Source organism: Odocoileus virginianus, chromosome 6 (assembly GCF_023699985.2).
Source record: "Odocoileus virginianus isolate 20LAN1187 ecotype Illinois chromosome 6, Ovbor_1.2, whole genome shotgun sequence".
Classification (NCBI taxonomy): Eukaryota; Metazoa; Chordata; class Mammalia; order Artiodactyla; family Cervidae; genus Odocoileus; species Odocoileus virginianus.
Window position 1 is genome coordinate 46,174,638 of NC_069679.1, and position 17,118 is coordinate 46,191,755.

Here is a 17,118-nt window from a genome sequence, read left to right on the forward strand (position 1 = left end):
CCATTTCCAATTCTTTATCCATTACTCTTTCCCATCCTCCTTAAGACATAGAGGATTTAAAAGCACAATAAGTCAACTCAATTTAACAAACTTATACAGAATATTACCCAGCAACAGCAGAACACACACTCTTATGTGTACACAGACATGTTACAGGGTAGAATACAAGTCTCTGTGGATTTAAAATTAAGATGTCATACAAAGTATCTTCTTTGACTACAAATGGGCTGAAGTTAGGAATAAATAACAAAAGGAAAGCTGTTTATCTCTTCATATGATAATGGACATTGGGTTTTTCCAGTATGGAATTACCATGATTAAAATTGCCATGAACTTTTGCGTACAAATCTTTGCATGGACATGTGTTTTTGTCTTCCTTGGGTGTTTACCCAAGGGGAAGAAAAATGACTTGTTGTGAGTGAAACTGAGCATCTTTCAAATCCCATTTTCTATCTTTTGTGATTGTCCATTCATTTTGCTAATTTTTTGTAATATTTTTAGTCTTATTTATTCTTAAAGTTCTTTGTCTATGGGGAACATTAGGCCTTTCTTTTATATATGCTACAAATATTGTTTCCCAGCTTGTAATTTAATTTTTCTTAAGGTGATTCTATGTAAAATTTTAAAATTTTTACGTAGTCAAATGTATTTGTCTTTACTCTAATTGCATTTGGATTTTGAATCACAATTAGAAGTCTACCCTCTATGCATGTTACAGAGAAATTCACCCATTTTTCTTCCAGTATTACTCTGGTTTCTCTTTTTATATTCAGATTCCGGATCCATTTAAAGTTTATTCTGTCTGTGGTGTGAAGAGGGTATTGAAATATCAAAAGCCCATTTTTTTTTTTTTTGGCCCCAGTGCTTTGAAAAATCAGCTTTATCATACATTATATGTCCACATATTGTTGCTGTTGTTGTTAAGTCACTCAGAATGTCTGATTCTTGTGGATGACTCCATGGACTGTAGCCTACCAGGTTCTCTGTCCATAGGATTTCTTAGGCAAGAATATTGGAATGGGTTGCCATTTCTTTTTCCAGGGGATCTTCCCCACACAGGGATCAAACCCTTGTCTTCTGCGTTGACAGGCAGATTCTTTACCACTGAGCCACCAAGGAAACCCACTTCTGTATATATTTGATATTATTCTGGATTTATCCAGAATAATAGTCTATTCCTTAGTATTAGTCTGGATTTTCCCATTCTATTCCTTTGGTTACCCTAATTCATGTACCAGCACCATGTTGTTTAAAGAATAGAGGCTTTTTTGTATGTTTAATTATCTGGCCAGACAAGTCCCTTCTCTTTCCCCCACCACAGCCCAGCTCCCTGTTCGGATTTTCTGATTATTATGTGTTTATTTTTCTACATGGACTTTAATATCAACCAGTCTAGCTCTAGGGGGGGAAATGTTTGTTAGTAATTTTACTGGGATCATGTTTAATTTATGAGTTAACATAGGGAAAACATACTTTGATGATGATTAGATATTATAACCATGAGCAAGAGATATCTTTCCTTTTGTTTTCTTAAGTTTTCTTCTGTTAAATAGGATATGTTTTAGGTAAGTATATTTAAAAATGGAACCAGAGATTACTTCCATGAGACATATTAAAAAACAAGAAGCCTATCTTTTTTTCTTTCCAATAAAGGAAAGAAGCAATTTTAAAATAGTAGTAAGACACTACTTGAGTAGCTTTAACTGTGTTCAGAAATTGTTAAGCATCTTGGTCTGCAGGATTCAGATTTCCTGGATGTCTCTTCCTTGGGTCTGCTCTGGGTCAATATGGAGGGCAACTGCTCCTCAATATGAATAATAAGCCTAATCACTTTAAGTCTTTTTCATTTTTTTAAGGAGACTTTGGGGAATTCCCTGGTGGTCCAGTGGTTAGGACTCTGTGGTTTCACTGGCAAAGGCAGTGAAAAGTTTAGTCCTGGGTTGGGGAACTGAGGTCCTACAAGGCACGTGTCATGGCAGATAGATAAATAGATAGACAGATGAATGAATCTTGAATCCCTTTAAGAATCTGAAAGCCATGGACTCCATGTCTCCCAAAATACATAAGCTCAAAACTTTTTCATGTGGGAGGAGAGGGCAGAGATTCCATGAAGCTGATTCTCAGATGCTAGTTTTGAACCCTGCACTAAGGATTATTGAAGGCAAAAAGAGAAGGAGGCAGCAGAGGATGCGACATGATTAGATAGCATCACCGTCTCGATGGGCAGGAATCTGAGCAAACTTCAGAAAGCAGTGGAGGACAGGAGCCTGGCAGGCTACAGTCCATGGCTTCACAAAGAGCTGGCCAGGACTTAGCAACTGAACAACAGCAACACTATGGGTTACATATTACAGGCTTCCAAACCCAGTGCTGCAGAGGCGATGTCTATCTGGGTTTGGACATTTTACCTTCTGATATTAATTTGTATTACTCATACTTTCCAGTTTCTTTTGAGGGATCTATCGTTTAACATAATTTGGATCTGAATAGATTTTAGTTTGGTGAAGCTCCACCAAGAAGACCACAGTGTTGTCCTTGTGAAAGTAAAAGAAGGAGACTTCTTCCCCTACTGGTGGTTAATCTAATTCCATACTAAGAATCTACACTTTAAATTCTAAAGGATTTTTACGTTGAGAATAAAGCGCTTGATGCTACACTCATACATATTCTGAGTGTTAAGGAAAATGGGGCTATGTCCAGGGAGCCCCATGTCTAGTTTTAATTTCTTTCAGGTTTGGAAAGCTCACTCTAGTGCTGACAGATCTAGCATTCCAAGGCCAGAAGGCAAATAACAGAATTGGTGCTGTGGCCAGCATCCTTCAGATTCTCACAGATACTAAACCCAAACGCTATAGTAAGGTCAAAAGTAAGACACCCCTACAATCCTGGGTTATGACGATCCTCTGAAGGCTAACCTGGGGACATTTCCTCTTGATATCACAGGATGCTACTGGGGAGATGAAGCTGGAGAGGGAGATATACAGGGACAGATGGTAAAAGGTCTTGCTTACCATCTGCTGCTTCTGCTGCTGCTAAGTCACTTTAGTCATGTCCGACTCTGTGTGACCCCATAGACGGCAGCCCACCAGGTTCCTGTGTCCCTGGGATCCTCCAGGCAAGAATACTGGAGTGGGTTGCCATTTCCTTCTCCAATGCATGAAAGTGAAAAGTGAAAGTGAAGTCGCTCAGTCGTGTCTGACTCTTCGCAACCCCATGGACTGCAGCCTACCAGGCTCCTCCGTCTGTGGGACTTTTCCAGGCAAGAGCACTGGAGTGGGTTACCATTTCCTTCTCCATCAGATAGTTTCAATTTTATTCTGAGACAAAGGGAATCACTTAAGGGGAATGAGATGATCAGACCTGCTTAGGGGATAATCACTCTGGCTATTAGAGAGTGAAACTGGGGTTAGAGAGGATATCTGAGGCAAGAAGACTAATCAGTCTTAGAGGAACATCAAGGGCCGTAAAAGACAGTGGCAGGCCAGAGGTAGGACTGGGAGGACTTGAAGGTCGCACTAGGAGGGACCATCCAGGATGGCTGCGTGCACTTAACAAGGATGTGGGAGTGTTGGGCCTTGGAGATTGCACTTTGAGTTCTATTTTCCCTAGCCAGATGATCTCCCTCAAAGACATTTTCCCATCTCGTGCCTCACTGCAAAAGGAATACAATATTCTTCAATCCTAAATGCTGTCTGTGTGAAGCTACAGACAAGAAAGAAGAGGAAAGAAGGAACAGAGATGCCAAAGATGCTAGTATAGTAAGATGGTCATCATATTGCAGTATTTAAATGTATCAGATCAGCACATTCTACACCTTAAGCTTATTCAATGTTATGTGCTAATTATATCTCAATAAAAAGTTAAACTAAACAAAACAGCATATGTTTTAATAGTTTGGAGGCCAACATTGTCTCTGTGTTCAGTGATTTCTGAGCCATTGGCTTAACCCACGTTCTCACTGATCCAAGGCTGGGGCATGTTGTGCTAACAGGACATTTGTGTGGTGTGCTTTTGCTTTCAAAATACTTCTATTTTCATTCTCCTCTTTACTCATCCAAGAATAACTTTCTTATTTTTTCCACTGGGTCAACTGGAAGTTTGTTTTGGACTAAATTAAAACCATTTTCCAAATGGTTTTGCCATGGTTCGAGTTTCCTGAAACACTACCACTTCTGCAGATTTGACCAACTTTATTTTACCTAGTCAGTAAAAACGTACACACAGAAAGTGCATGAAGTACATAATCTTAAGCATGTAGTTTCTTTTTAACATTTGTGCACATCTCAATAGCCACCATTGAGGTAAAACTATATAATATTTTCTGTACCCTATGAGATTGTTAACATTGTGCACTTTTCATTCTTTTCCTGGAAGGGTTAATCACTATTCTGACTTCTAAACACATCTTTTAGTTTTGCCTGTTCTTAAACTGTGTATGGTTTCCCAGGTGGCGCTAGTGGTAAAGAACCCACCTGCCAATGTAGGAGACATAAGAGATATGGGTTTGATCCCTGGGTCGGCAAGATCCCCTGGGGGAGGGCAAGGAAACCCATGCCAGTAGTCTCGCTTGGAGAATCGCATAGACAGAGGAGCCTGGTGGGCTACAGTCCATAGGGTTCCAAGAGTTAGATGTGATTGAGCACAAACTGTATATACATTGAATCACATGCTAGAACTTTTTTGTGTCTGGCATTTTTCATGCAATACTTCATCTGAGACTTCTCTACCTTGTGTTGGAGACTTTTAAAAAAATTGATTGGTAGTATTCCATTATATAAATTATCATAATTTATTTATGTTTGTGTGATGAGTATTTGTGTTGTTTCATCTTTTAGATATTATGAATAAAGCTGCTATGAATATAGTGTACAGATTAGAGGGCATATGCATTCATTTCTCTGGAGGATTAAAAAATGGAATTGTTGTATCCTAAAGCCAATGCATATTTAACTCTAATAGAAATGAACAAATGATTTTCCAAAGAGATTGCATTACTTTGCAGCTCCCACTGACAAAATATGAGATTTAATCTTTGAAAACAAAATCTTGGATATTGTCGGTGTTCTAAATCTTAGCCTTTCTGGGAAGGGAATAGTGGTCTCTTATTGGGGTTTTGTTTGTTTGTTTGTTTTTTAATTGGAATATAGTTGATTAATCAGGCTTCCCTGATAGCTCAGTTGGTAAAGAATCCGACTGCAATGCAGGAGACCCTGATTCAATTCCTGGGTTGGGAACATCCACTGGAGAAGGGAAAGGCTACCCGCTCCAGTATTCTGGCCTGGAGAATTGCATGGACTATATAGTCCATGGGGTTGCAAAGAGTCGGACATGACTGAGTGACTTTCACTCACTCACTTATAGTTGATTAACAACATTATGTTAGTTTCAGGGGTTACGTTAGTTTCAGGTATACAGCAAACTGATTCAATTATATGTGTGCAAGTATCTATTCTTTTCCCATTTAGATTTGTGCTATGCAGTAGCTCTGTGTTGTCTATTTTAAATTTAACAGTGCATACATGTCAATCACAAACTTCCAATCTATCTCTCCCCACCACACTGCTCCCCTGGTAATCTCATTGTGGTTTTAATCTGCATTTCTCTGGTGAGTCATATAAATTCCTGTTAAGTTTTATTTTTGTTTATCACCCAGTTAGATATCCTCATTTTTCAAGTTCCTATTCAAGTCTTTTGCCCAATATTTTTATTGAATTTGTTGCCTTTTTTTTCTTATTGCTTTATAGAAATCTTTTTTTCTTTAAAGGTAGTTCTGAACCCTTTGTCAGATGTATGTATTGCAAATATCTTCTATTTTGTGACTTGCAAGCAAATTTATTTATAAGCAAATGGAATTATGATATAATTAGAGCTATAATTTTAATCTTTTTAATTTTTTCTGGCCTTGAATCCCTTTGGAAATCTGCCTATGAGTCCTAAAAATAATAATTTTAAATGTATAAATTAAACTATATAACAATTAAAAGGAATCCAATAATCTTGAAATACAGAGCATTTCTTAATTACGGTGTTTACTCCATTGTTGGTGCATAACAAGATCTAGTGGTAGATCTAATGATTATCATAATTTCAAAGTAGTCATGGCTATAAATGATATCTTGAAATGTTTCAACTTTAATGGAATATGAAAATATCTATAATCTCTGTTGACAATTGTATGTTCTACCATTATATAGTTTGTTGCCTACCTTCATAATTGAAAGAAATACTAAATTTCAGTTAAATGTTAGCAAAAATTAGAATGTTCTTTTCTCATCAAGGTCACAAATGCAGTGAATTCTGAGGCACACACTCATTGTATCTCCCATATGAAGATTTCCTGTAATCAGGATACCCATGCTGATAGAATAGACTAGAAGAAGGGATAAGCTGGAGGCAGGGAGGCCATTTTAATAGTCCAGACCAGTTTAAATGGAGGCCATGGAAGTGGGGTCAAGGGCAGTGTCTAATACTGGGAAAGAGAATTTAGGTGTGTGTATCTTGGAAGTTGGTGGGGAGACGGCTGGGGAAGCAGGAGAGAAGTCTGTCTGGAGGAGGTCACTGAGGTACAGAGCTTGGTTAAGAGGGAAGCTGGCAGTCCAAGCCATACTAGCTCTTAGCTGGACTGCAGTAATAGCCTACTAACTGGCTGGTAGTATTTGTCCTTTCTCCCTACAGTCTAATGTCAAAAGAACAAAGTGGACTTTTGAAATAGAAGTAAGATTACAAAATGTCTCAGCTCAAAGCCCTGCAATGACCAAAGTCCTTACAATAGTCCTTAGGGCCTCACGTGATCTGAGTGTCCATTCTCTCTCTGAGTTTATCTCCTGCTGTCTCTCCTCCCTCTCCCTCCCCTATTCACTGTTTCAGACACAATTGCTCTTCTCAAACAAACAAGGCAATGTTTCTGCCTTGGGCATTTGGACTCTTTTTCAGTCAGGGACAGTCTTCCTTTAAGCAGCCTCATGCCAACACCCTTAACGCCTTCAAATCTTTGCTCAAAACTCAAGTTCTTTCTTCCTTGAAGTGAAGTGAAGTTGCTCAGTCGTGTCCTACTCTTTGCGACCCCATGGACTGTAACCCACCAGGCTCCTCTGTCCATGGGATTCTCCAGGCAAGAATACTGGGGTGGGTTGCCATTTCCTTCTTCAGGGAATCTTCCCGACCCATGGATTGAACCCGGGTCTCCCGCATTGCAGACAGACACTTTAACCTCTGAGCCACCAGGGAAGCCCTGTCTTCCTCAACCTCCTTCAAATCACACCAGTGAGGTCTACCATGATGACTGGATTTGAAATAGCAACTCTGTAACTAAGAAGGATCCTATGCGGCCTTTCTGGGACAGATTCCCTCCCCCATATCTCTGCCTTAGCTCCTCTCTGAAGTTCCCAGATGATAGTATATGACACATATTTCCCGAGTTTTTTCAGATGCTAAAAGCACTAACCCATTGAAGAAATGAATTACTTGTGATCATGAGAATTTATCCCCCAGACCTACTGGACTACATTGTACCTACTCAGGACTGATAATGTTGACCCCTATGACAACACCTTGTTATCTCACCATCAACCAATCAGAATTGTGCATGAGTTGATTACACTCCCTGGGACCAACCTCTCTCAACTTGCGTGTAAAAATGCTTTGCCGAAATCCTTTGGAGAGTTTGAGGGTTTTGAACATGAGCCACCAGTTCTCTTTGTCTGGCACCATTGCAATAAACGCTGCACATTCCTTCAGCATATGTCAGGAGGTAGGCTTTACTGCATGTGGGCGAGTGGACCCAAGTTTGGTTCAGTAACATTTCCTCAAATCCCACTTACTCGGATTCATTTTTTTCCTGCCTTTCACATATGGTATTCCTTCTTCAATTTCTTGTCTGTATTCTCTCACTAGAATGTAAGCTCCATGAGGACTAGAATCTTTGTTTTGGTACTGTGGTCTAAAATATCAAGAACAGTGGTTGGTATACAGCAGGTATTCAATAGATATTGTAAGAATGAATACAATATTCATTGTGGGGGTGGTGATGCAGCTCCAAAAAAGGAAAGGCAGGAAAGAAGAAGATGCTTTCAGGGAACAAAGAGAATATTATTGATTTAATACATTAAAGAAGGATCCATGGGTTGCCCAGGTGGATACCTGGTTGGTTTGGAGTTTGAGGGAAAGGTTTACTGGTACAGAATTTTAGATTTGAAAGTTGATTAGCATGTGGGAGATAGTTGAAGCCTGGGCTTGTTCAAAGAGTACCTGTTGCCTAATGACAGAAGGAAACTGAGAAATTTGAAGGAAAAGTAACTTTTAAAAAGTAGTTGGGGCGTTCACTGGTGGCACAGTTAGGAATTCGCCTGCTAATGCAGGGGACATGGCCTCTATCCCTGGTCCAGGAAGATTCCAGATGCTGCGGAACAACAAAGCCCATATGCTCCAGAGCCCAGGAGCCACGACTACTGAACTTGCTTGCCTAGAGCCTGTGTTCCCCAGCAAGAGAAGACACCACAACGAGAAGTCCTAGCACCACAATAAAGAGTGGCCCTCACTCGCCACAACTAGTGAAAGCCCAGGCAAAAAGCAACAAAGACCTAGTTCAGGCAAAAAAAAAAAAAAAAGGAATAGAGAATCTCTTCTTACCCACACTGTATCCAAATTTCTACATAAATAAAAGTTGTAAAAAAAATAAGAAAACTCATCAAAAAAGATGTGGTAGCAAAATAAAAACACTAGAAAGAGTGATCAGAAAACATAAAATAATTATTAAATTTAAAAGTGGAAAAGTACAGTAATCTAGGGAAATAGGCAGGGCAAAATATATTTCAAAATTAGATTTTAAACATGTAATGAAGTTTTCCAATTTTGTAAAACAGCGGGGTTCATGTCAAAATGTTTTGTTTTCTTTTTGTTTGTATTTTCTCTTTTCTAGCTGACACAAAAGTGCCAGATCACATTTCTGTGAATTTTTGACACTCAGAGGAGAAATGGTAATTATCTGCTTTAATTCTAAGTGATCTTGTATTAAAAATGTACTCAGTTGGAGGTGTAAGTGTAAAATGCAAAGAGATTGATGTGAAAAGTTGCAAAATTCTAGCTTGTATTTTTGAAGAAAATGCATCAAAATGCAAAAGAGTCACATTATATATTGCATTTAATTTAGAGAACTCACAGGGTCTTTGAACAAAAGAAAGTAGAACTAGGTATGAGAGAAAGAGAAGAAGAGAAATGATTTGAATAGCGTAGGCCCTTCTGCCATCCCCCTTGACTAATATCTTTTTCTGTGTAAGCATGAGAAGCAAGTCTTGAAGAGGTAATTCCATTGGTTGGTATTAGTTTTCACATGCTCTTAGTGTAAGCATTTCACTGTATTAAGTGCAATTTCAGTGTTTCATATAAACTTTTGTAATCAACTTGTCAAATTCCATTTAAAAACTTTGTAGAGATTTTGATTGAGGCTATATTTAATTTTTGATTGAGAAATCTTTGTATGTGTGTATTTGTTTTTTCATTTTCATGTATTCATGTATTTTCATTTTTATTTTACAGGTAATTTGTAACAATTATAGAAAAATCAGAAAACACATACTATAAACATAAAGAAGATAAGAATCACCTATATTGATTGAGAAATCTTATCTTTAAACACTGAGTCTTCCTATCAAGAACATGTTCTGCTTTTTCAGTAATTTAAATCTTTTTTGTCATTTTGTTTCATTGTTATTGTTTTCCCGTGTAAGTCTTCAACATTTTTACTAGGTTTATTTCTAAGTGATGCAATGGTTTTGTTGCTATAATGAATGGATCCCTTTCCTGTAACATTATCTAATAAGTTAGTGTTAGAAGCTATTAATTTTTCAAATGTTGATCACATATTGGTACTAAATTTCCTTGGTACTAAATTTGTTTGTTCTACTAGTTTAACCATTACCTCTGAAACAGTTTTGTTTCAACCTTTCCATTTACTTGTATCTATGTCTTTCTTCCCTGATTTAGTGTGTTGAGGAAAACCTCAAATACAATGATAAATAGTTATGGTAGAAGTAGGTTTTCTTATCTCGTTCTTTCAAGGGGATGCTTGCTTTGAATGTCTATTAGGATGATGCTTGCTCTAAGGTTGTGATAAATTCTCTATAAGGAAGTTTTCCCCCTCATTAGCTCTCTAAAGCATTTTAATAGAAATAGTATTCAATTTTACCAAGTTCCTTTTTCAACGTCAGATGATCATTTGGTTTCTGTGTCTTTAATCAGTATGTTGATTTGTATTAACAGAGTTCATGATGTTGAAGTGGTTCTGAATTTCTAGAATAAACTCTCTTGGTCTTAATGTGACAGTCCTTTAATATACTGCCATATTCTGTGCTAATACCATATTTGGGATGTTTGTTTCTATGTACATAAGTGGCATTAGTTTCTTGTAGGTTTTAGGGGGAAAACAGTACTTTCCATTTTGGTTTTTTATCAGGATTACGTTGGTCTCAGAATGAAATAGGAAGCTTTTTATTCTTTTCTTTGCCCTGGACTATTTATATAACAAAAGAATTACCTGTTCTTTAATCATTTGGTAGAATTCTCTCAAACTCTTCTGGGTCTGTTATCTTTTTTTTTTAAGAAGTAGAACTTTCACTAACTTTTCTATTTCTTAGATGATGACTAGGCTAGTCAGTTTCTCTACCTATTCTTGATTCCATATTATAAGCTTATATTTTCTGTAAGATTATCTACTTCATATTAATTTTATAATTAATTATATAAAATTACATAAATTTGTGCTAATTAAATTATCTTCTATAGATGTGGTTTTGTCATCTCTATTCCAACTTTGTGTTCTCTGCTTAGAGAGCTGCAGACCTTTAGATTGCAACCTATTGAATTGAAGACAACAAGAGATAATTTCCATAGTGTTACTATAGCAACCAGACTAAGTCTTACAGCAATTAGAAGTTCAAGGGCTTAGGGATTTGAGTATCTTGGAAGGGAAACATAAAAAAGTTTGAATGGTGAAATATAACTAAGAGCATTTCAACCCCTTGATGCTTCAAGTGAAATAGAGTCCAAAAAACTCTGAAGAGCTTAATGGTGATCCCCTCAACTCTCTACTCTCACTGGACCATCTTATCTGCACTGAGAAAGACATTCACTCTTAATTTTAGTCAGTCTAAGAAATACAGCATTAAAATTTTTTGCTTGACTATTGAGTTACCAGCAGGATGCATTAATGTCAATTCCTTGACATTTCAATTTCACCCAGTATCTGATTCCATCTTCTCCATTTTTCTTCAATCTAGTTTAATGAATCACCTGTATCTTTATTTTCAGCCTTGTTATCTTGGGCAATCCATGCCATTAGTTTTCAGTTTATCTTTAACTTAGGACAAAGAAAAATGTTCAGCCTTTCTACTTCAAGACTCACTTTGATTTATAGGTGACACATTACCACTGTTGCAAGATGCTGGCATATAAATATCATCACTTTATTCCCTTTGTTTGACTTCTACAAGTCTCATCTTATGCCTATATTTCTGGCTCTACTCAGGGGCCAGGTTCTAATTAATAGCTTGTAGTTTTGTTAATCCTGATTTCTGTTGTTTGCTCTGTTTCTAATATGGTAAATCTTAGAAAGCTCTGAACTAAAAGTAACCCAGATACAAATGTAGGGTATCCTTAAACTATTAACATAAGTATTAATCCTATACCTTTATCAATATATTTGGAAAACCATAAATATTTAACATAGAAGAAAAAAAATGTGGACCACAAGCTTCTGAGACATATTAAGTTTAGGTTTGTCCATATAGTACATGGATAAACCTCTGTCCATGGAATTCTCCAGACAAGAGTACTGGAGTGGATTGCCATTCCCTTCTCCAGGGGATCTTCCCGACCCAGGGATAGAACCCCGGGTCTCCTGCATTGCAGGCAGATTCTTTACCGTCTGAGCCACCAGAGTACATTTTAAGACCCAAACAGTCTACATATTCCAGTCTAGACCATAGCATCATACAGGCAGGGGTCACGTCAATCTGTTTACTGCCAAATTCCTAATGCTAGTACACGTCTGGCACATAGTAGTTAATCAGTACATATAGCTGACTGAATAATCAATTGATGTGTATAGGGACCCTAACATATCTTAACATTGTCACACATGATTAAAAATGACAATGTAAAATTATGTTAGATGCTTTCAAGTTTGAGGTATCAGAGATCTTCAGATCTTACATTTGTTATAGAGGTTTATTGGAAGGATTTATGGAGCCATAAAATGAAGACAAAAAAAAAGTCTCGCCAGGTATACAGCTGATTGACCATCATTTTGGACTGGTGGTACCTCTAGCAGTCATGCTTTTTCAGAATTGGGTATCTGTTGCCCTCTTTCCCATTGTTCATCATTCAGGAGGCCTCTATGTTTGCTCAGCTGCTACTAACTCTGCATGTCTGAGTGCGTCACTACCCTCCTACCAGCACCATCATAATTAATATGATTAGCCAATCACTAACCAATATAATGAGTCTAGTTCTCCAGCACTGAGCCACTTCGAAGGTCACTTGCCAACCTGTATAGGGTTGCCTTAGGTGAGGTAATGATCCTAGGTTCAGTCACCTGTGGTGAAGGGAGTAGGATCACATGGTAAAAGAGGGGTCACTAATGAGGCAGGTACCCTGAGGCACCTTGCATGACCTAGTACCACCTTTCTATTTAAAGCAATCACCAGGGCCTGTTCTATATCAACATCTAACAATCCAAACAGCCATACTGGTTTTATTTTATGTTCATGTTGCCACATCTTTACTGTATGGATTTCGTTTACTAGTCAAGCCATTAATACCCAATCATGTATCTTAGAATCATGATGGTGTATTCTGATTAATAGAAATGAACCATGATTTATTGAGAGAAAAATGTCATGTATGTAGCACACTGAAGAGAAATTCAATATATGGGAACTTATGAATAAGAGCTAGGGAGGGTTTTTTGGGGGGGGGGCTTTTCATACATGACACTCCTATAAATCAGAAAACATTTCTGAAGTACCTTGTTCTTGGAAAAACAATTTCCGTGAAATCTCTGCATGCTGGCTTTTGCTGGTATACTTCATGAAATTATGGAAAATGGTCTTTCTGGGATACAGCGCAAATGATGTTGAATTCCCCAAACATGGGCCCATAGTAAATCTATCAGCTATTCTCAGAATTATGCCACATTGACCTGGTATAAAGTAGTGATCTGAGTCAAAGCACTGGCGCTATGAATTTCCCAACTATGGGCTGTTTTCTGAATGAACAGTGAGTTCAGTTAGGCCCAGGCTACCACTGTCCATTTGTAAAAAGAGTTTCAAAACTGTGGCTTCTCATCAGGATGACATGATTGCTAAATCAAAAGAATATTTCTCAGTCCTTACCTTATTTAACGTCACAACAGCCAACATTTCTGAGTATCTTCTTCTATCTGATGATAGCTTCATTTGCTTCTATAGAGTAGCTGCCATTTGTACAGTGATGGTTTCTGAGTACTATACATCCAGATGAGACTCCATCCCCAAGTTTCAGGGCAGAAATTTCCTCTGCCTTCAAACTGTCGGTCTAGACAATTACAGGTCTTTCAAACAATATATCTTGCCTAAATACATTATACTCCTGTTTCCTACCCTTACCCTAGCCCTCAGAGGTTAATTTGATTTTTCTGTGTGTTTTCTATCTATAAGTATATGGTGGTCTACCAACTATTCTGAGTCAGGGTAGGATTGAATGGTAGGGGTGGGATTGCTGCCCTCTTTCTTTGCCTACAACCAATCACCACTCAGATTCTACCAGTTCTATCACCTAATGGTCTCTCCAGTCTGTCTCACCTACTCCATTCCCACTGCCATTGCCTTAGTTCAGGTGTGCATGTTCTTGGGGTTGGAGCACTATAATAGCTTTTTTTTGTCACCACCTTGATCTCCATCTTCCACTTTGTTGCTGAAACCATCTTTCTGAAACAATCTCATAACCAATTTATTAAAATCCTTTATAGTTTTCTGTAATCCACAAGATAAAACCTAAATTCATTGCTATGGCTGTATTGGTTTGCTAATGCCTCAATAATCTTGTGTCACAAACCACTCCAAACCTTAATGGCTTAAAACAATAATTCATATTCATGGATATATGGGTTGGCTGTGGTGGTTCTGCTCATCAAAACTGGGATGATCTGTGGATCACGCGAGGTGGCTAAAGTTCCTTCCACTTGATTCTTATCTTCCAGGGACCAACAGGTTAGCCTTGGTATCTGTTTTTCGTGGTAAAAACAGAGGCACAAGAGCACAAACAGCTAAGGCCTCTTAAGGTCTAACTCAGAACTATCATGTTATCCTCATTCTAATTGTCAAAGTCATGGGACTGAATCAGGATCTGGGAAATATATTTTGACCTGTTACTGGGAGAGACTGAAAGTTACAAGGGAAAAGCATGAATACAGAGAGGGATGAAGAACTGAGGCCAATGGGAAAAGAAGAGGGGGGCTGTCTAATGTACCAATCACTTGCACTTAACTTCCTTGAATCTGACTTTCTAATATGACATCTTGAACAAAACATTTTCTGTCATGCTTCAGTGACATGCTTGAATGACATGCTAGGAACAGCTTCTCCCATCTCCACCCCACCCCATGTTGTTTGTCTGATGAAAACCTCTTCATTCTCCAAAACATAGCTAATATGTTGTTTCTTGTTCCTAAGCAACCCCTTCTCCTAGAGAGGAGCAAATTTCCTTCTCTGTGCCACCTGTTTTCTTTATGCATGAATTTTTTTTCTCCTCTCAAATAAATTGCAATTACTTATTTACATTGCCACCTCCTTTTTTAGATTAATAAATCTTTTTGAGGTTAAGTATTTGCTTTTCTGTCTCTGTGTCTCTAGGGCCTAACAAAGTATTTGGCATGCAAAGTTCAATGAATGCTGAATGGAATTAAAATTACATTAGACAGAAATGACATTTTGGAAATAAGACCAATTACATTGAGTTGCAAGTACAGAATTTTGCCTGTGCAATTTGGAATAAGAAGGCAGCTAATATTCTGTTCTCTCTGAAGCATGGCAGTATGAAATTATTGAGATATACACAGCAGGCAAATAAAGGAATCACTTCTAGAATTCTTTTTATGCTGCACTGAGCTTTTGGGTTCTGATGGAAATAGCAAAAATTTGATTTTGAAAAATACTTTACAGATTGTTCTACCATGCTCTGTTACATATGAACAATTTAGTTTCAATTATGAGTTTTCCCATTTGTGAAAAGGAGTTTGAGATTTTCTGCATTGTTTTTGTATAGTCTTACAAACCTTTTTTCTTTTTATAGCATAATAACCTAAGATTGCTTCTTAAAAACTTTTGAAGAATTAGACTCTGCTCAAAATTTTTTTTCCTGAAATATCTGATCATGTACATTTTGAAACAAGAGGTCATTACTGTTGTTTATATCTATGTTCAAGTCAAATGGTATGGATTTTTTTTTAACAAGGAAAAGCACTATCACAGAATTCTCATTAGGATACGATGAACTGGCTTATTCTGATGAAAAGATTTAAAGGACCAGTAAGTTGATTTATAATAAACTTATACTAGCTCATGGAGAGTTTAATTGTGCATTGGAGTCCACCCATCACTGCTTCTGAAATAGCTCACACTATTTGGGGGCAAGGTAGTTTTCTGTGATCCTTTAACAGGCATAAACGGGAAAGTAATTTCTATGAAAACTCTACTGAATTTAAGGTGTGTGTTTGGAAGGGTCATTCACTACTGTGTCTACTGTATCAAAGGCATGCTCTCACCATTTTGTGGTGCGTCAAGTTTCATTAGGACGCATATAACTTTTTTATTTTTGGTTGCACCCTGCCAGCTTGCAGGATCTTAGTTCCCTGACCAGGGATTTAACTCGTGCCCTCAGCAGTGAAAGTGCTGAGTCCTAACCACTGAATCGCCATGGAATTCCCATAGGATGCATAGAACTTTTGATAGGATTAGAGTAAGCAGTAAGCTCCCTGAACCCTAACTTTGAACTGCTAGAAGGCATCACTTGGCTGGGGAGCATAGCTGATTTTTAAATGTCTTTTGCAGTATTGCTACTAAGCCACTAAGTCCTAGAGCAGTGTTGTCTAATAGAAGTATTATGTGAGTTACAGATGTAACTTCATATTTTTCAGTAGCCATATTTAAAAAAATGTTTTTAAAGAAACCAAATCTATCTAAAGTAGGGTAATTTCAACACAACATTTTTAGAGTATTAATATGTTTTGCATTCTTTTTTTCACACTAAATCTTGAAATCTGGTGTATATTTTAGGCTGACAGCACATTTCAATTTGAATGCTATATTTTCATTAGAAATAATTGATCTGAATTGGTCACACTCTCCCTGTCCTACTCCAGCTCTTTCCTTTTACACAACTACCCTGCCTGGTCCTGATTGGTCTAGCAAACTTCTGCTCCCATGCCCAAGTTCAGGCTTACTTCTTATAGCATCCCTCATCTCCTTCATCTGTTTTCTCACAACATTTGTATTTTTATTACAATAATCATCACATCACATTGTACTATGGCTTTTTAAAAATCTGTTGCATCCCAGTTGGAAGTGATCTCATTAAGAGCAGATAGTTATATTTATCTTTGTACCCTTGGTTCCTAGCAGGTGCTGAGCCTGAAAAAAAAGTTGATTGATTCATTTATGTGAAATGTGCAAGACAGGCAAATCCATACAGACAGGAAGCTGACTTGTGGGTACCAGGGACTTGGAGGAGGGAAGATAAAGAGTGCTAAACAGTGGGTACCAGGGGTTTTTTTAGGGTGTTGGAAATGTTCTGGAACTAGATAATGATGAGAGTTACACAACGCTGTGAATGAATGTTCTAAATGCCACTCACTAAACTGTGAACTTTAAAACGGTGCATTTTATGTTATGTGAATTTTGCTAGAATAAAAAAATATATTGGTTGGGAAAAAAGAGAAATAATAGATCAATGTTTACATTTTCTACAATTTGCAGTTGGAAAAAGTAGATTCATATACCAAAGCTGTTCCAAACAGACTTTTCTAATAATGGAATGAATAACTAGTCATTCAATTTAAATTAATTGGGATATTCAGTTTCTCAGTTT